Raw genomic sequence first — 16690 nt, 5'->3', positions numbered from 1 at the left:
TGGCTGCGGTAGCGATGAAGCGGCGGTGGCCGCATCGTTTTGCAGTGCACGTTGTCCCTGGACGAGCTGTCCAAGGGCATCCAATAATGCCTGCGTCTGCTGATTCTGCAAGCAATAAAATTCGGACAGTACATCTGGAGAATGTGGCGAAGCCATTACACAAGTAAAGTAAGCAAGTAGAAAGAAGAAGAAGAAGACCCTTTTGGAGACTCGTCGCCAAATATGTTGTGTCTAGACAAGACAGCCTAGACACAATGAGAGGAAGCCAAAAGGCACGCGCTTAAACTCACGCAGGCTGGCGTGAGGTCTGAAACAGGATACGTAATGAATGCTATAAAGAAAAGTACGTTGCTTCTGGAATACTTAACTTTAATCCACATTTGTAGAACATCGCTCTTGATGATACATTAATAGAATCTCAATATCACTTGAATACGGTGCCTTGCTAGGTCATAGCAAATGTAGCTGAAGGCTATGCTAACTATCGTCTCGGCAAATGAGAGCGTAATTCTCAGTGAACCATGGCTATTAACGTCGGCTGTACAACTGGGCTGAGTGCTAGTACGTCTCTCTAGACCTGCCGTGTGGTGGCGCTCGGTCTGCAATTACTGACAGTGGCGACACGCGGGTCCGTCGTATACTAACGGACCGCGGCCGATTTAAAAGCTACCACCTAGCAAGTGTGGTGTCTGGCGGTGACACCACACCCCATTTTACAGGCAGGTTCCTGAGCAGCATCCATTGCCCAGGCTGATAATTGGTAATTCTCACATTCTCTTGTCTTTGTCTAACTTGTCCTGGTGACAGCTGCAGCAATGCTTTGCTGTACTTGAGCCCAGACAGCTATCAGGTGTCAGGACAGCTGTTTTACTGCTGGTGCATAAACATGTGGGGGCAACTTCTAGTTTGAATAGTGAACATGTTTTGCATCTTTGTACCATCTTGAACAAAGTGCAGCCAATAGATTCATGCTCTCTCTCATTATTTGTAGACACGATGAACTGGGGCAGTCTGTATGGCTTTGATTCACATAATAAAACAGTGTTTTGAGAACAGACTTGTAAACATGCTCTACTTAGCCATTGGTTTTTGGATGGATTTCTTGATTTTTAATAACTTGCAAACCTGCATGAAAGGAGATGATAAGAAGTTGCTCACTTGACATGTTATGATGGCTTCAGGGCTTCCTTGCAGCAAAATAAGATGTGTCACGAAAGCTTTGTTGAGTGTTTCTGCACTCCTATCTGCTGAAGGCCCCATAATTCAGAAATTGTAAAAGTGGTCAATAATGATAAAACATATTTATTATTTTGAGATGAAATTAGGAATGGTCCCACAATGTCAAGAGCAACCATTTTAAAAGATTTAGTGGCTTCTGGAAGAGTTTGGAGGGGCATTTTTGGTTTTATGTATTTGGCTCTTTGTGCTCATGGTGAGAAGGACACTGCATAATTTTTAGCATCCTGCTTATGAGTAGGCAGCCAGAACTTTGATACAATTCATGCAGTAGTTATCTTTTTACCACTGTGGCACAATCATGTGACTGCTGCATAATTCTTTCTCTTAGGGATTTCAGAATAACAAGCCGATTGCCGTGGGGTGTTTTATGACAAACGATTTTATCAGCAAAAGTCTGGGGGTGCAGCAGATTTCTTGCTTGTGTGATCTTACTGCCTTGTCTCTGGGCCAGAAATTAGGACCTTGTCAGTCTGTACATACTGAACTTTTCAACTTAAGGCATCAGCATTTTGATGTAGCTTTGCTGGCTTGTGCCTTAGTGAGTAATCACACTCGCGCATCTTAAGGGCCATCTAGTCAACCTGCTACTAGAGTCCTTTAGGCTCAACAAGCCACATTATGGTGGCATGATCAATCACAATGGTAAATTTTCTCCCCTACATGTAGCATTTAAAATAGTTCACTTCATACACTGGAGCTAATAGCGCCTTCTCTCTTGTCCTCTGGATTTAATTGCCTAGATGCATACCCAAAAGGGCATTCAAATTCTCTTTGTACTTGGCTAAGAACACAGCCGATTGAAAAATTGCTGACATCACAGGAGAGTATAAGTGATATCTCAAAATTAAGGTATGCCAAAACAGCTGATTGTGTTAGGATTTCTTTTAATTTGAGTATTGCTGTTCCACACTCAGGGGACCACATGATTATTACTCCTTTCTTTAACAATTTGGTACGAGGTTTGGCAATAATGACATACTGTGGCACAAAATGATGATAATAGTTTGCTAAACTGAGAAATAACTGTAATTCTTTCACATTACGAAGACGGGATGGGACGGGGTGGTGGGAGGAGGGTGCAGCAGAAGTATTTTACTGCATCAGTTAACCATGGATTGAGTTGAACTTCATTGACCAAAATTATGTGGCCCAAATAATTAACATGTGGTTCTGGAAATTTGCATTTGATTTCATATGCGTGAAAGGACAGCCCTTAATCATTGCACATGCCCCTCAAGGGAATTGGAAAACACAATGATGTCATTAGGATACAGCAGACACATGGAAGGTTTCCGCCCCTCAGCAATAAATCCGCAACCCATTGAAATGTTGTGGGTGCATTTCATAATCCAAATGACATCCTCTTGTACTCATAATGCTGTGATGGTACTAAAATGTAGTTTTCTCATGATCTGCTGGGGTGAAGAGTATAAATGATAGGCATAATGCATATGTAATCTTGTGAAATATTAGCAATTTCCTAAGCGGTCCAGTGTTTCATCCATTCTGAAGAGAGGATATGAGTCTGAAGTTGTTGCTTTATTCAAAGCTTACATGTCAACACATATTTGGTAAGTTTTTCTCCAACTTGTGTCCATTTCAGGACAACGACATTAGGCAAAGACCAGAGACTGCATGATGGTTGTATTATCCCCAATTCCAACTGCTCTCTAATGCTCTCTTCAGCCACAGGTTGCAAATAATGTGGTATTATATTGATGTTCAAATGATCGGCCTAAAATCTCCAGTGGAAGTCTCATATTGCCTCAGATTTGTAACAGGCAAATCCTGATGTTCTTCAAAAACGGTACTAAATTAAACGTCCTGACAGATTAAAACTGTGTGCCAGACCGAGACTCGAACTTGGGACCTTTGCCTTTCGCGGCCAAGTGTTCTACCATCTGATCTACCCAAGCACGACTCATGACCTGTCCTCACAGCTGGGTCATTCCATGTCAGGTGTCCCAGTTTAGAAGATGATCCTAGCTTGACCATCTTCAATTTTGATGAAATTTGTACAAGATGTACTTGAGGGCCCCACATGAACTTATGCAAAGTTTCAGGCTCACCTGTAACTTGGTTGAGGTGCTAGAGGCATTTTCGTGAAGACTACTTTTACAGAGACCGAAAAGTCCTGAAGAAATCGTCAAGTTTGGCATTCCACTGTTCCTAATGTAAAAGAGCTAGACTCTTGCTTCTGAGTATAGTGATACAACTTTGTGTGCTCTACACACAAATGTTGCATGTAGAGTTCAGAAAGCAATGCATTTGGCATAATGTCAGTTCAAAGTGGGCAACAAATCATGTCGCAAGAAATTTGCCCCATAGTTTAACGAGGCATAAGTAGTGGAGAAGTGCGCTATGGACCTGGTCTTTTGCCAAACTACTGTCTGTCTGGGTGTTTAGTATATCAAAAATTTTGGCTGGCTTGTGTGTTTAATTACTGTGCTACCATCCTGTAAATTTGCCAAAAAACATGAATGTATCAAAATATATCCGTGTTCAAAGTCATGTATCTCAAAATGGTCACCTACAACATTACATTCATTAACACCATTCAACAGAGCACATTTTATTCTATTAGAAAAACTTATTTTCATTTTGGTGTCTCTTTGGGCAAGGTGCAAAAAATTGGCCTAAACTATTGACTTTTTCGGTAATTCATAAAATCCTTGTGTTGGTGCATGGTGGCTATGCCACAACCAAGCTCAAGACTGGTAACCCCATCGCCAGGGGGCCAAGCCCGATAACCATGCAAGGTCAGCCACTGGTGGGTTTCTTTACTGCAGCTTCCCAAGCCTGAAAGTGGGTGTCTAGCAGGTTCCCAAGCCAGAATGCGAATATCGAGCAGGTTCCCAAGCCTTTTTTGGGTCTCTCTGTAGTTCCCAAGCCATAATACAGAATTCTTCAATTGTTAAATGTTTTAAATTTTTTGCTGATGTCCAAAACTATTGCTTCCAGCAAACTGTATTATCGCCCCATCATTGAAGCAGCTGGGACTGGTATGACTGCAATTATCTGTTGTTCTGGGATCCAGTATATGTCTCTTCTAGTAGGCCAATGAAATGGTTGAGCAGCTCCATGAGGATGGATGAAATTAATCAAGGCATCTTTTTCTTCACATGAAACTCCACAGATATTTCCTATCCGCCATTTTCCATCATAAATGCAAGCAACATACTGGCCAGGCTGTAGTTCATTATTGGCAACATGTTTCGTAGCAACTTTACCATGTCAGTTAACATTTGCTATAAAGGACAATGTATCATTTGATACTCTGTGAATCTTAAGTCGCTTTTCATGAATTGGCACAAAATGGTGAGGGTCTCGGATTGACCAAAGTGTCTGATCCCACCTGTCGGCTTTGACCCATGACGTAAGGCTGTTGTGGTGTTGACATCACGACAGCGCGGAATTTAGTTTGTGAGAGTGGGATGTTTGTAGGTGTCATTTTGATGTGATTGGTGGTGGTCTCTGGTGGTGTGTTTACGTGTTGTGTGTTAGGTGATGTTTTAGGTTTAGTTTGCGTGTGTGGCGTCTGTACAGGTGGCCTATTGTTGCGGTCGGTGGTTCTCTCTGGTGATGTGTTTATGGGTAGCGTGTTATGTGGCGTATGGGGTTCATTTTCGTGGTAGCGTTGCACGTGTGTGGTATCGGTTGTGACTGTGCTTTCAGCAGAATATTTTTCAGTGAGTTAACAATTTTAGTTTTGTTATGCTGATGTTATTGTAGTTTTTTTTCTGTTCGTCATGTGTGAATTTTGGTAAATTGTTTTTTTATGTCTTTGGTAGGTATGGATATGACTGACGAGGTCAACAGTTTTCAGTTGTCGGCAATGATTGGGGACAGTGCGTTGTTTCTAATAAAATTTCTTCAACTATTGAGATTTTTGGATGAAGTCGTGAAGTGTTCTGTGTCATGAGGGTCATTCCATGTCAAGTCACCCAGGCCTTGACACCAACCATGTCAGATTTTGATGAAACGTGGTACAATTACTTCTTTTATCGTCCTGAAAGCACTTGTAAAATATTTTTGCTCTATCTCTTATAGTTTTTTTTTTTTTTTTAAGCTAACGGATGTTTACTTTTACAAAAATATCTGCAATATCTAGAGTCTCAGACCTGATAGAAAGCTCAAATTTGTTTTGAATACTCTTAATTGTATAGGCTATTAGATAAAAGAAAAATTATGTTGGCTTTTTAACCTGTTTAATAGTTATCTAATTTTTAAAATAATTAATAATTATATTTTAAAAATAAAAAGTACCAAGTGACTTAGACACCGAAAATAAGTTTTTGTCTTCTTGGAGTAACAATGTATGCTTGGATTTTGTTTTGTTACTCCTGTGTTTTGAAGTAAAAAATTATTACAGTGTTAAATAGTGCTTGGATAGTATTTTATTAAGTTTATTCGAACTTTCAGTAAGTACCGTTACTTAGTTTACAGAGATTCTTTTCCAATATGCTATAAAAGTAACCGGAACAGTAATCAGACCAAGAGTGAAATCAGTATGTCAGATATTCAAACCTGTAGCGTAGGGTTATTTAAAAAATCTGACTGTTTCCAAACAACCTACACACCTTCAAAAAAGTTACAACCGGTATCTGAATTGAGTGAGGAAGAAAAAGATTTGATCCACTTACGATCTGGAATTGATCTGTGTGAATTTAAGAATATATGTTCACACCACAGCTACTACTTTTTAAATGTTTTTGAAAAGTATCAAACAACATGTGTAGACCCACTAAAATACACAAAAAGCCCATCAAAAAATCGTTGAGAAGTGTAGGCTTGGATCTTTCTAAACAATTACTGACAAGAAATATTAGCATAAAACCTGGACAAAAGCTTTGCTCAACATGCCGTAACTTTTGTGAGGAAAAATTAAGAGTTGAAGTCAATGAAAGTGAAACAGATGATGAAGTCATGGTTGAATTAGAATCATTGGAATCCAGAAATGAATTCCACGTACAAACAAACATTGCTCTTTATAATTTAGGTTTAACACCGATAAAGCTTCATGGCTTGTCAGAACAAAGTAAAGGGTCTTATTTTAAAAGGAAGGTTAGCAGTATTGAAAAGACTGCAAAAAAGGGGGTTTCAAAAGCATTAAAATATGATGCACCAAGTTATAATGATGACGAAGAAGATACAAGTGTGGTTGAGAAAGCAAAGGATTTTGATGTAATGATTTCTCTTATGAAAGAGAAGATTTCATCTGTTGGGAGGTCTAGAAAAATCGAGATTCTGACCTTGGCTCCAGATTCTTGGAGTTAAAATAAAGTGATGAAAGAATTTAATGTAAGTGAGTACATGGTGCGACAAGCTAGAAAGCTAAAATCTGAAAAGGGTATTTTGGAAACTCCTGGTCCAAAAAAAGGTAAAACTCTTTCTGAAAATACAGTAAGACTTGTAACAGATTTTTATGAAAAGGATGAAAGTTCCAGAGTGCTACCTGGAACAAAAGACAAAGTAAGTGTTCCAAAAAATGTGTACATGCAAAAAAGATTCATTTTGTGTAACTTGAGAGAACTCTATTATTCTTTCAAATGGGATAATCCTGAGGTAGAAGTAGAATTTTCAAAATTTTGTTTCTTGAGACCTAAATGGTGTATCCTTGCTGGTGCTGCAGGCACACACACTGTATGTGTGTGCAGTATCCACCAGAATGTTAAACTATTACTGGATGCTGTGAAAATTGAAGAATCTTATAAAGACCTAATTAAGATGCTTGTGTGCAACACGGAAAACCAAAACTGCATGCTACATCATTGCGTAAGCTGTCCTGCAAATACTGCACTAGCTGAGTACTTAACTGAAAAACTAAGTGAAGATTATGATTTAGAAGAAGAAATTGTAATCAGTCAGTGGGTTAACACAGACAGGGCAGAAATGATCAAAGTCTATCAGTGTTGAAGACTACATTTCTTTATTGGTTAGGTCATTGGAAAAGCTCACCCCGCACTCGTTTATAGCAAAATCCCAATCAGCAGCCTTTAAAAGATTGAAAGAAGACCCACCACCCAAAACAGCAATTATTGTGATGGATTTCAGTGAAAATTATTACTTTGTTATACAAAATGAGATCCAAAGTTACCACTGGAATAGAGGTGGTTGTACTCTACACCCAGTTGGAGTTTTTCTAAGAAATGAGGAAAACAATGTTTTTGTTTCCAACCATTGTTTTATTAGTGATGACCAAGAACATGACACTGGTTCTGTTAACTTTGTACAAAAAGAAATTACAAAGTGGCTGTTATTACATCATACTGACATTGACTCAGTTCACTACTTTACAGATGGTTGTGCTGGGCAGTACAAAAATAGAAACAGTTTTAAAAATTTGACTGAACACTTGAGAGACTTTAATTTGAAGGCCCAACACTCTTTTTTGCAACAAGTCATGGGAAGTCAATTTGTGATGGCCTAGGAGGAACTATTAAAAGAATTTTAAGGAAAGCCAGTCTACAGCTTTCAGACGAAGAACAAATAATGACAGCAATCGATGTGTGCAAGTTTTGTGGAAAAAATATTGAAAACATTCATTTTCACATTATTGACAAAAAAGAAGCTGATTTGCTACGGTTAAAACAAGAAAAACATTTTTCAGCAACCCGAACCATTCCTGGAACAAGAAGTTTTCATAACTTCAAACCACTTCCAACAAACAACCTTGAAATTAGAAGGACTACAGATAGTGTAAAACCCTCTTTAGTCTTTTCTTTCCATTCTTCTTCTGATTGGGTTCGTGTTGAACCATCCATAAATAGCTATGTGGCTGCAAATTATGATGGTAACTGGTACTTTGGACTGGTAAAAGCAATATTCAATGATGAAGAAGATGCAGAAATTCTGTTTCTACATCCTTCAGGACCAGCGGCATCATTTTATTGGCCTGAAAGAGAAGATTCTTGCATAGTGCCTTTGGAGCACATAGTCTGTGTAGTAGACGCACCTCAATTAAGCGGCACTGGAAGAATGTATTACTTCAAAAAAGACTGTATCAAAAGAACTGAAAGCTCTTGGATGAAGTGGAAAAACAGTTTGAATCAGCATTAATGTTTATTAAAAAGACAAAATTACTCAAAAAATTCCATGTTTCAAGCAATCAGTTGGGTTATACATAAGTGTCGTAAGTACACTATCTTTGTACATAATTCTAATGTAATCTACTATAATTAATAACCATGTTAAAAAGCCATCATTATTTTTGTTTTATCAAGTAGCCTATATGTTTAAGAGTAAATTAAAACAAATTTGAGCATTCTATCATGTCTGAGACTCTAGATATTGCAATTCTTATAAAACAAAACATCCGTTAAAATATATATATATATATATATATATATATATATATATATATATAATAGAAGGAAACATTCCACGAAGGAAAAATATATTTAAAAACAAAGATGATGTGACTTACCAAATGAAAGTGCTGGCAGGTCGACAGACACACAAACAAACACAAACATACACACAAAATTCAAGCTTTCGCAACCAACGGTTGCCTCGTCAGGAAAGAGGGAAGGAGAAGGAAAGACAAAAGGATATGGGTTTTAAGGGAGAGGGTAAGGAGTCATTCCAATCCCGGGAGCGGAAAGACTTACCTTAGGGGGAAAAAAGGACAGGTATACACTCGCACACACACACATATCCATCCACACATACACAGACACAAGCAGACATTTGTAAAGGCAAAGAGTTTGGGCCTTATGGTTGGGAAGTGGGTTACGTATTGTTGAGCATATATATGGCGGGATAAAATTGTATAGTAGATTACGGTAAAAGGGGGGTGAATACAAAGTGAGACTACTGGTAAAAACAGAAAGAGAAAATAAAGAGAAAAAAGAGAAATAAGACGACAGGAAAGATTTCGAAATGCAAAGGCGACAATAACAAACGTAATTGTTGGGTTCAAATTAATGATATGGTTATAATAGAAGGAAACATTCCACGAAGGAAAAATATATTTAAAAACAAAGATGATGTGACTTACCAAATGAAAGTGCTGGCAGGTCGACAGACACACAAACAAACACAAACATACACACAAAATTCAAGCTTTCGCAACCAACGGTTGCCTCGTCAGGAAAGAGGGAAGGAGAAGGAAAGACAAAAGGATATGGGTTTTAAGGGAGAGGGTAAGGAGTCATTCCAATCCCGGGAGCGGAAAGACTTACCTTAGGGGGAAAAAAGGACAGGTATACACTCGCACACACACACATATCCATCCACACATACACAGACACAAGCAGACATTTGTAAAGGCAAAGAGTTTGGGCCTTTATGGTTGGGAAGTGGGTTACGTATTGTTGAGCATATATATGGCGGGATAAAATTGTATAGTAGATTACGGTAAAAGGGGGGTGAATACAAAGTGAGACTACTGGTAAAAACAGAAAGAGAAAATAAAGAGAAAAAAGAGAAATAAGACGACAGGAAAGATTTCGAAATGCAAAGGCGACAATAACAAACGTAATTGTTGGGTTCAAATTAATGATATGGTTATAATAGAAGGAAACATTCCACGAAGGAAAAATATATTTAAAAACAAAGATGATGTGACTTACCAAATGAAAGTGCTGGCAGGTCGACAGACACACAAACAAACACAAACATACACACAAAATTCAAGCTTTCGCAACCAACGGTTGCCTCGTCAGGAAAGAGGGAAGGAGAAGGAAAGACAAAAGGATATGGGTTTTAAGGGAGAGGGTAAGGAGTCATTCCAATCCCGGGAGCGGAAAGACTTACCTTAGGGGGAAAAAAGGACAGGTATACACTCGCACTCGCACTCGCACACACACACATATCCATCCACACATACACAGACACAAGCAGACATTTGTAAAGGCATATATATATATATATTTAAAAAGAAAGATGATGAGACTTACCAAACAAAAGCGCTGGCAGGTCGATAGACACACAGACAAACACAAACATACACACAAAATCTAGCTTTCGCAACCAATGGTTGCCTCGTCAGGAAAGAGGGAAGGAGAGGGAAAGACAAAAGGATTTGGGTTTTAAGGGAGAGGGTAAGGAGTCATTCCAATCCCGGGAGCGGAAAGACTCACCTTAGGGGGAAAAAAGGAGGGAAAAAAGGACAGGTATACACTCGCACCCACACACATATCCATCCTCATATACACACAGGGTGTCTGTGTATATGAGGATGGATATGTGTGTGGGTGCGAGTGTATACCTGTCCTTTTTTCCCTCCTTTTTTCCCCCTAAGGTGAGTCTTTCCGCTCCCGGGATTGGAATGACTCCTTACCCTCTCCCTTAAAACCCAAATCCTTTTGTCTTTCCCTCTCCTTCCCTCTTTCCTGACGAGGCAACCATTGGTTGCGAAAGCTAGATTTTGTGTGTATGTTTGTGTTTGTCTGTGTGTCTATCGACCTGCCAGCGCTTTTGTTTGGTAAGTCTCATCATCTTTCTTTTTAAATATATTTTTCCCACGTGGAACGTTTCCCTCTATTATATATATATATATATATATATATATATATATATATGAATATAATATATATATATATATATATATATATATATATATATATATATATATATATATATATATATATATAAACTCTTTGCCTTTACAAATGTCTGCTTGTGTCTTGTATGTATGGATGGATATGTGTGTGTGTGCGAGTGTATACCTGTCCTTTTTTCCCCCTAGGGTAAGTCTTTCCGCTCCCGGGATTGGAATGACTCCTTACCCTCTCCCTTAAAACCCATATCCTTTTGTCTTTCCTTCTCCTTCCCTCTTTCCTGATGAGGCAACCGTTGGTTGCGAAAGCTAGAGTTTTGTGTGTATGTTTGTGTTTATTTGTGTGTCTATCGACCTGCCAGCGCTTTTGTTGGGTAAGTCTCATCATCTTTCTTTTTAAATATATATATATATATATATATATATATATATATATATATATATATATATATATAGGGCTATTACAAATGATTGAAGCGATTTCATAAATTCACTGTAGCTCCATTCATTGACATATGGTCACGACACACTACAGATACGTAGAAAAACTCTAAAAGTTTTGTTCGGCTGAAGCCGCACTTCAGGTTTCTGCCGCCAGAGCGCTCGAGAGCACAGTGAGACAAAATGGCGACAGGAGCCAAGAAAGCGTATGTCGTGCTTGAAACGCATTCACATCAGTCAGTCATAACAGTGCAACGACACTTCAGGACGAAGTTCAACAAAGATCCACCAACTGCTAATTCCATTCGGCGATGGTATGCGCAGTTTAAAGCTTCTGGATGCCTCTGTAAGGGGAAATCAACGGGTCAGCCTGCAGTGAGCAAAGAAACGGTTGAACGCGTGCGGGCAAGTTCCACGCGTAGCCCGCGGAAGTCGACGAATAAAGCAAGCAGGGAGCTAAACGTACCACAGCCGACGGTTTGGAAAATCTTACGGAAAAGGCTAAAGCAGAAGCCTTACCGCTTACAATTGCTACAAGCCCTGACACCCGATGACAAAGTCAAACGCTTTGAATTTTCGGTGCGGTTGCAACAGCTCATGGAAGAGGATGCTTTCAGCGCGAAACTTGTTTTCAGTGATGAAGCAACATTTTTTCTTAATGGTGAAGTGAACAGACACAGGACACGTGTATCTGGACATGCTGGAAAATTGGCTCATGCCACAACTGGAGACCGACAGCACCGACTTCATCTTTCAACAGGATGGTGCTCCACCGCACTTCCATCATGATGTTCGGCATTTCTTAAACAGGAGATTGGAAAACCGATGGATCGGTCGTGGTGGAGATCATGATCAGCAATTCATGTCATGGCCTCCGCGCTCTCCCGACTTAACCCCATGCGATTTCTTTCTGTGGGGTTATGTGAAAGATTCAGTGTTTAAACCTCCTCTACCAAGAAATGTGCCAGAACTGCAAGCTTGCATCAACGATGCTTTCGAACTCATTGATGGGGACATGCTGCGCCGAGTGTGGGAGGAACTTGATTATCGGCTTGATGTCTGCCGAATCACTAAAGGGGCACATATCGAACATTTGTGAATGCCTAAAAAAACTTTTTGAGTTTTTGTATGTGTGTGCAAAGCATTGTGAAAATATCTCAAATAATAAAGTTATTGTAGAGCTGTGAAATCGCTTCAATCATTTGTAATAACCCTGTATATATATATATATATATATATATATATATAATGTGACTTACCAAATGAAAGTGCTGGCAGGTCGACAGACACACAAACGAACACAAACATACACACAAAATTCAAGCTTTCGCAACAAACTGTTGCCTCATCAGGAAAGAGGGAAGGAGAGGGAAAGATGAAAGGATGTGGGTTTTAAGGGAGAGGGTAAGGAGTCATTCCAGTCCCGGGAGCGGAAAGACTTACCCAACAGTTTGTTGCGAAAGCTTGAATTTTGTGTGTATGTTTGTGTTCGTTTGTGTGTCTGTCGACCTATCTTTCATGAAATCCTTCCCACTCCACCTAGAGTGTCTTTCCGCCGTCCACCTAACCTTCGTAACCTCTTAGTTCATCCCTATGAAATCCCCAAACCACCTTCCCTACCCTCTGGCTCCTACCCTTGTAACCGCCCCCGGTGTAAAACCTGTCCCATGCACCCTCCCACCACCACCTACTCTAGTCCTGTAACCCGGAAGGTGTACACGATCAAAGGCAGAGCCACGTGTGAAAGCACCCACGTGATTTACCAACTGAACTTTCTATCCTTGGCCAAATGCATCAACTTTTCCTGTAATTTCTGTTTTACGAGAGTTGTGACATCTCTGTTATTTACATATTACACCTTAATTTCCTCCTGTTCCTTTTCTTTCTCTTGTCTTCCCAGTTCACAGTGTCATTTGCCAGTAACTCTTGTGTACTTGCTAAACATGTGCACTTGGATATCATCAATATTAACTGGCAAAAATGTTTCTTTATTCAGTTCAGCCTGTTGACATATACTTCTTTTCATGTGTTCTTGCATCTCATTGACCAGCTCATTCCTGGAAATCAGATCGACCAGAATAAGTGAGTTTGTGATATTTGGATTTGAACTTCACTGAGAGAATCCTTCACATCCCACTGCATGTAGTTTTGCAGTCAGTTGATTTAAGCACTGAAATGCATCAGTCTTCTGAGCATGATAGTGTGAATCCTTTCCTGCCCTTCTCACGCCTGTATAATACTGTCACTGCCAAACAGAAATTCTTGGTCACCTGTTCAGGCAGTACACAACCAAAATCAACTGTACCACAAATGCAGCACTGTAAATCACTCTCTAGGAGCAATTCATAATCTGGATTTTCCTGTGACTGTACATCTCCTGTAAGTGCAAATAATACTTAGCCAATCTTCAAAATAATCTCTAGGCTTATTATTTCACTTACCAATCTACTCAGATGACAGCGAACCTGCGGCAAGGCATGCTGGTCACTAAGGGGAGAAAATAATAAACTCTTAAGACACAAAAGAATTACAAGCATCGGCTGCAAGTGGGCACTAATTTAAATCAATGTGGAGGGGTGAAAATTCTTGCTGGACCAGTATTCAAACTCAAGTCTCTTGATTACTAGGCAGACGCGCCAAACACAACGCCATGTAGAAACAGTGGTCATCGCAATTAACCTGTGCACTGTTATCCCATAATAACTTCACATTTTTGTTATCCCATTCATGATTCAAAGTCACTTTTCCGACCTTTTCTACGCCTTCGTTCCTCAACAGATTAATCTGAGTCAGTGGGAGCTTGGGGCAGTGGCTACTCTGGCTCCTGATATATTTCCAAAATATCATCCTCTGTTATTTCCTCTGCGAGCATCTCTTTAACACTTGACACATGTTATGCTGGTATCACAAACTAGGGCATGCCTATTGCATATGATGTATTTTTTGGCAATGTGTGCAACACAGCTCTCAGCACTCATGCGCCACTGTAGCAGCAACTACACGAGGCACCAGTTACACAGACATGGTGTGCATTTGTCACTTGGCTTGCAGTTGTTACAAATTGGTTTGCCTCCTTCCTTAGTAGAGCAAGTTATACCACTACTTGTAATGTATCAGGGGACCCTAATTTTATCTCATTTCCTATTCTAGGATCAACCCGTGTTATAAAGACATCAGTTGCATGCACATCTGCCTCATGTAACGGGATATCATTATTTTGTCCAGATTCAGTGTGAAAATGATTCAAAATCTCCAGCAGGTTTTTTCCTCAATGTAGATAACTTATCCCAATACAGAGTAACACCTTTTTTTGTGTGCAAACCATTCCACCAATCCACACGCAAGGATTTTGAAAGAGGAAGCCCTTGTAAGTGAATCTACTGATTCAACATACCTCCTGGCATCACCAAATAATTTAAGTTGAGTAATATTCAATTAAAATTTACTCAGCCACATACAACCAACATCTCTAACATTTTGTAGAAACGTGCGCACATTTTCATTCAAGCATCGTGTAAAAGATTGTATAAAATTACTCAATGAAAAGTCTACTACTGGATTAACTGCTATTGCCACTGGTGGTGAAACCACAGGAACTTGTGGATTTGACACATGTGATACCTGTGGGGAGGGAGGGGGGGGGTTGGTTTGATTTCCATTTTTTCATCTCCACTAGATACTGTTGCAGTTGCAACTGCAATTGCTGAATTTAAATTTTGTTGATTTTCTAATTTGAGCCCAGCAATTTACTGCTGTAACTGATCCATACTTGGCTCATTCTTAACACAATTACTGTTAAAAATTCTCTCAACAACTGAAAGACTTTGTCTTCATGAATCTTTTCCCTGAGCCCTAGTCCTAACCATTTAGGGGGTAATAAGATGAAGGTATAATTGACACCAAAGTGTTTATTGGTTTATTGGGTAGAAGGGTATTGTGACCCCACCAATGGACACAACAGGAGCTGGTGTGCTGAGACAGTTTCTGACTGACACCCTGGGTGGCGCTTTGAAGTTTGCTGCCGGTCACAAGCACAATTCAATCAGCAACCTCTGCTCACTGCCAGTGAGATGGACTTCTGCATTGTGATAAGCTGTGGCCACAGGCAGCAGTGGTTCATGTCCGGTGTTGGCATATGACAGCTCTGTTACGGAGTTCCAGGGTTGCTGATCATGGCTACAGTTCATTGTGGAGATCAGCCTGCGAGACTTAGTGGAGTCACCTGTAGCCTTCACATAGGGACAAATCTTTACTACAATGATTGACATTGTGATGGACATAGTGTTGTTGACTTGACAGGCCAATGCTTAGTTGTATCTGTCCATAAGCACATCCAACAAGTTGCTGTACATCTTAAGTCAAGTATTGCAGCACGGTGAAGGGTATATTTGTGTGTCACTGATTTATTTGCACTGTCACAGATCCTCCATCCACCTTGGAGCACCTAAACATAATAGATGTGTGCATGCTGTTCTAACCAGATGACCTGATTACATCAAAGGGATACAGAGGTCCTAAATAAGGGGAAGTATTGTGGAAAACTTCAGTCTCTCCAAGATTGATCCGATGCTTGCCAAATGCAGTAACCGAAGAGCAAGCATCCTCCCGATCTGCTGTAGATAAACTCACCTGATCTGGTTGGCGAAAGCTTGTCAGTCACCAGGGCATTACCACAATATCAGCACTGACACCACAGAATCGGCCCTGGTGGTATGGCATGTGGGCTCTCATGTCACTGACTTGGAAGAAGAATAAAAAATATTCAGGCTGTTACAATACTTAATAATAATGACACATTGTACAGTACATAATATTGCATTTATGTACAAAAGTTAATTCATAAAATCATTTATATAAATGTAACTGTTTTCACAATTTACCATCTTATTTTTTTTTTTTTTTTTTTTTTTTTTTTTTTTTTTTTTTTTTCTAGCAAATTTATATTGTGCTCTACTGATACTTTCATATATTCTGTCTTCTCTTACTGTTTACAAAAATCTACATCTTATACCAGCTTCATGTTTTACTGTCATGCACAATTTTGTTTCATATTATAAAGTTGGATCTTTAAGGAGCTTACAACTTTTTCAGTGAGTGTATTTACTTATAAGAAATGATTTTAATATTGTTTTACATGAGTCCTCAGTATGTGTTCTTTTAGAATCTGGCAATTTGTAGTAAAAAATCAAGCCACTGATGTATAGATTGTGTCTGGTGTTTTCAGTTTCATTCTTTGCTTGAAATAACACTGCATATTTTTTGTATTGTGGTTAGTATTTCGAAACACAACCACAAGCCATTTACTATGACTCAACAAGGAGTAGACAGAGAGCTATTTATTTTGAGAAGAGCACATCATCAGATCTACCTGTACCTTAGCCCGTGTATCAGCCTAACAGTCCTCCTTTGTAGCACCACTACTCTGTTAAAATACACAGCAGCAGCACATCCCCACAGTTCTATCCCATAATTTATAATTGGTAAAACAGTTTCCAGCATTTTTGGCCA

General features: G+C 39.4%; 1 protein-coding gene across 1 annotated transcript in view; it reads left to right on the top strand.

The window, feature by feature from the left end:
* The window catches only part of LOC126159319 (sialin-like), a 196829-nt gene that overhangs the window by 46507 nt on the left and 133632 nt on the right, over positions 1 to 16690 (top strand). The window lies entirely within an intron of this gene.

This window comes from Schistocerca cancellata, chromosome 2 (assembly GCF_023864275.1).
Source record: "Schistocerca cancellata isolate TAMUIC-IGC-003103 chromosome 2, iqSchCanc2.1, whole genome shotgun sequence".
NCBI lineage: Eukaryota > Metazoa > Arthropoda > Insecta > Orthoptera > Acrididae > Schistocerca > Schistocerca cancellata.
Note: the sequence above shows the minus strand (reverse complement) of the source record. Positions and strands in the feature narration are given on the sequence as shown.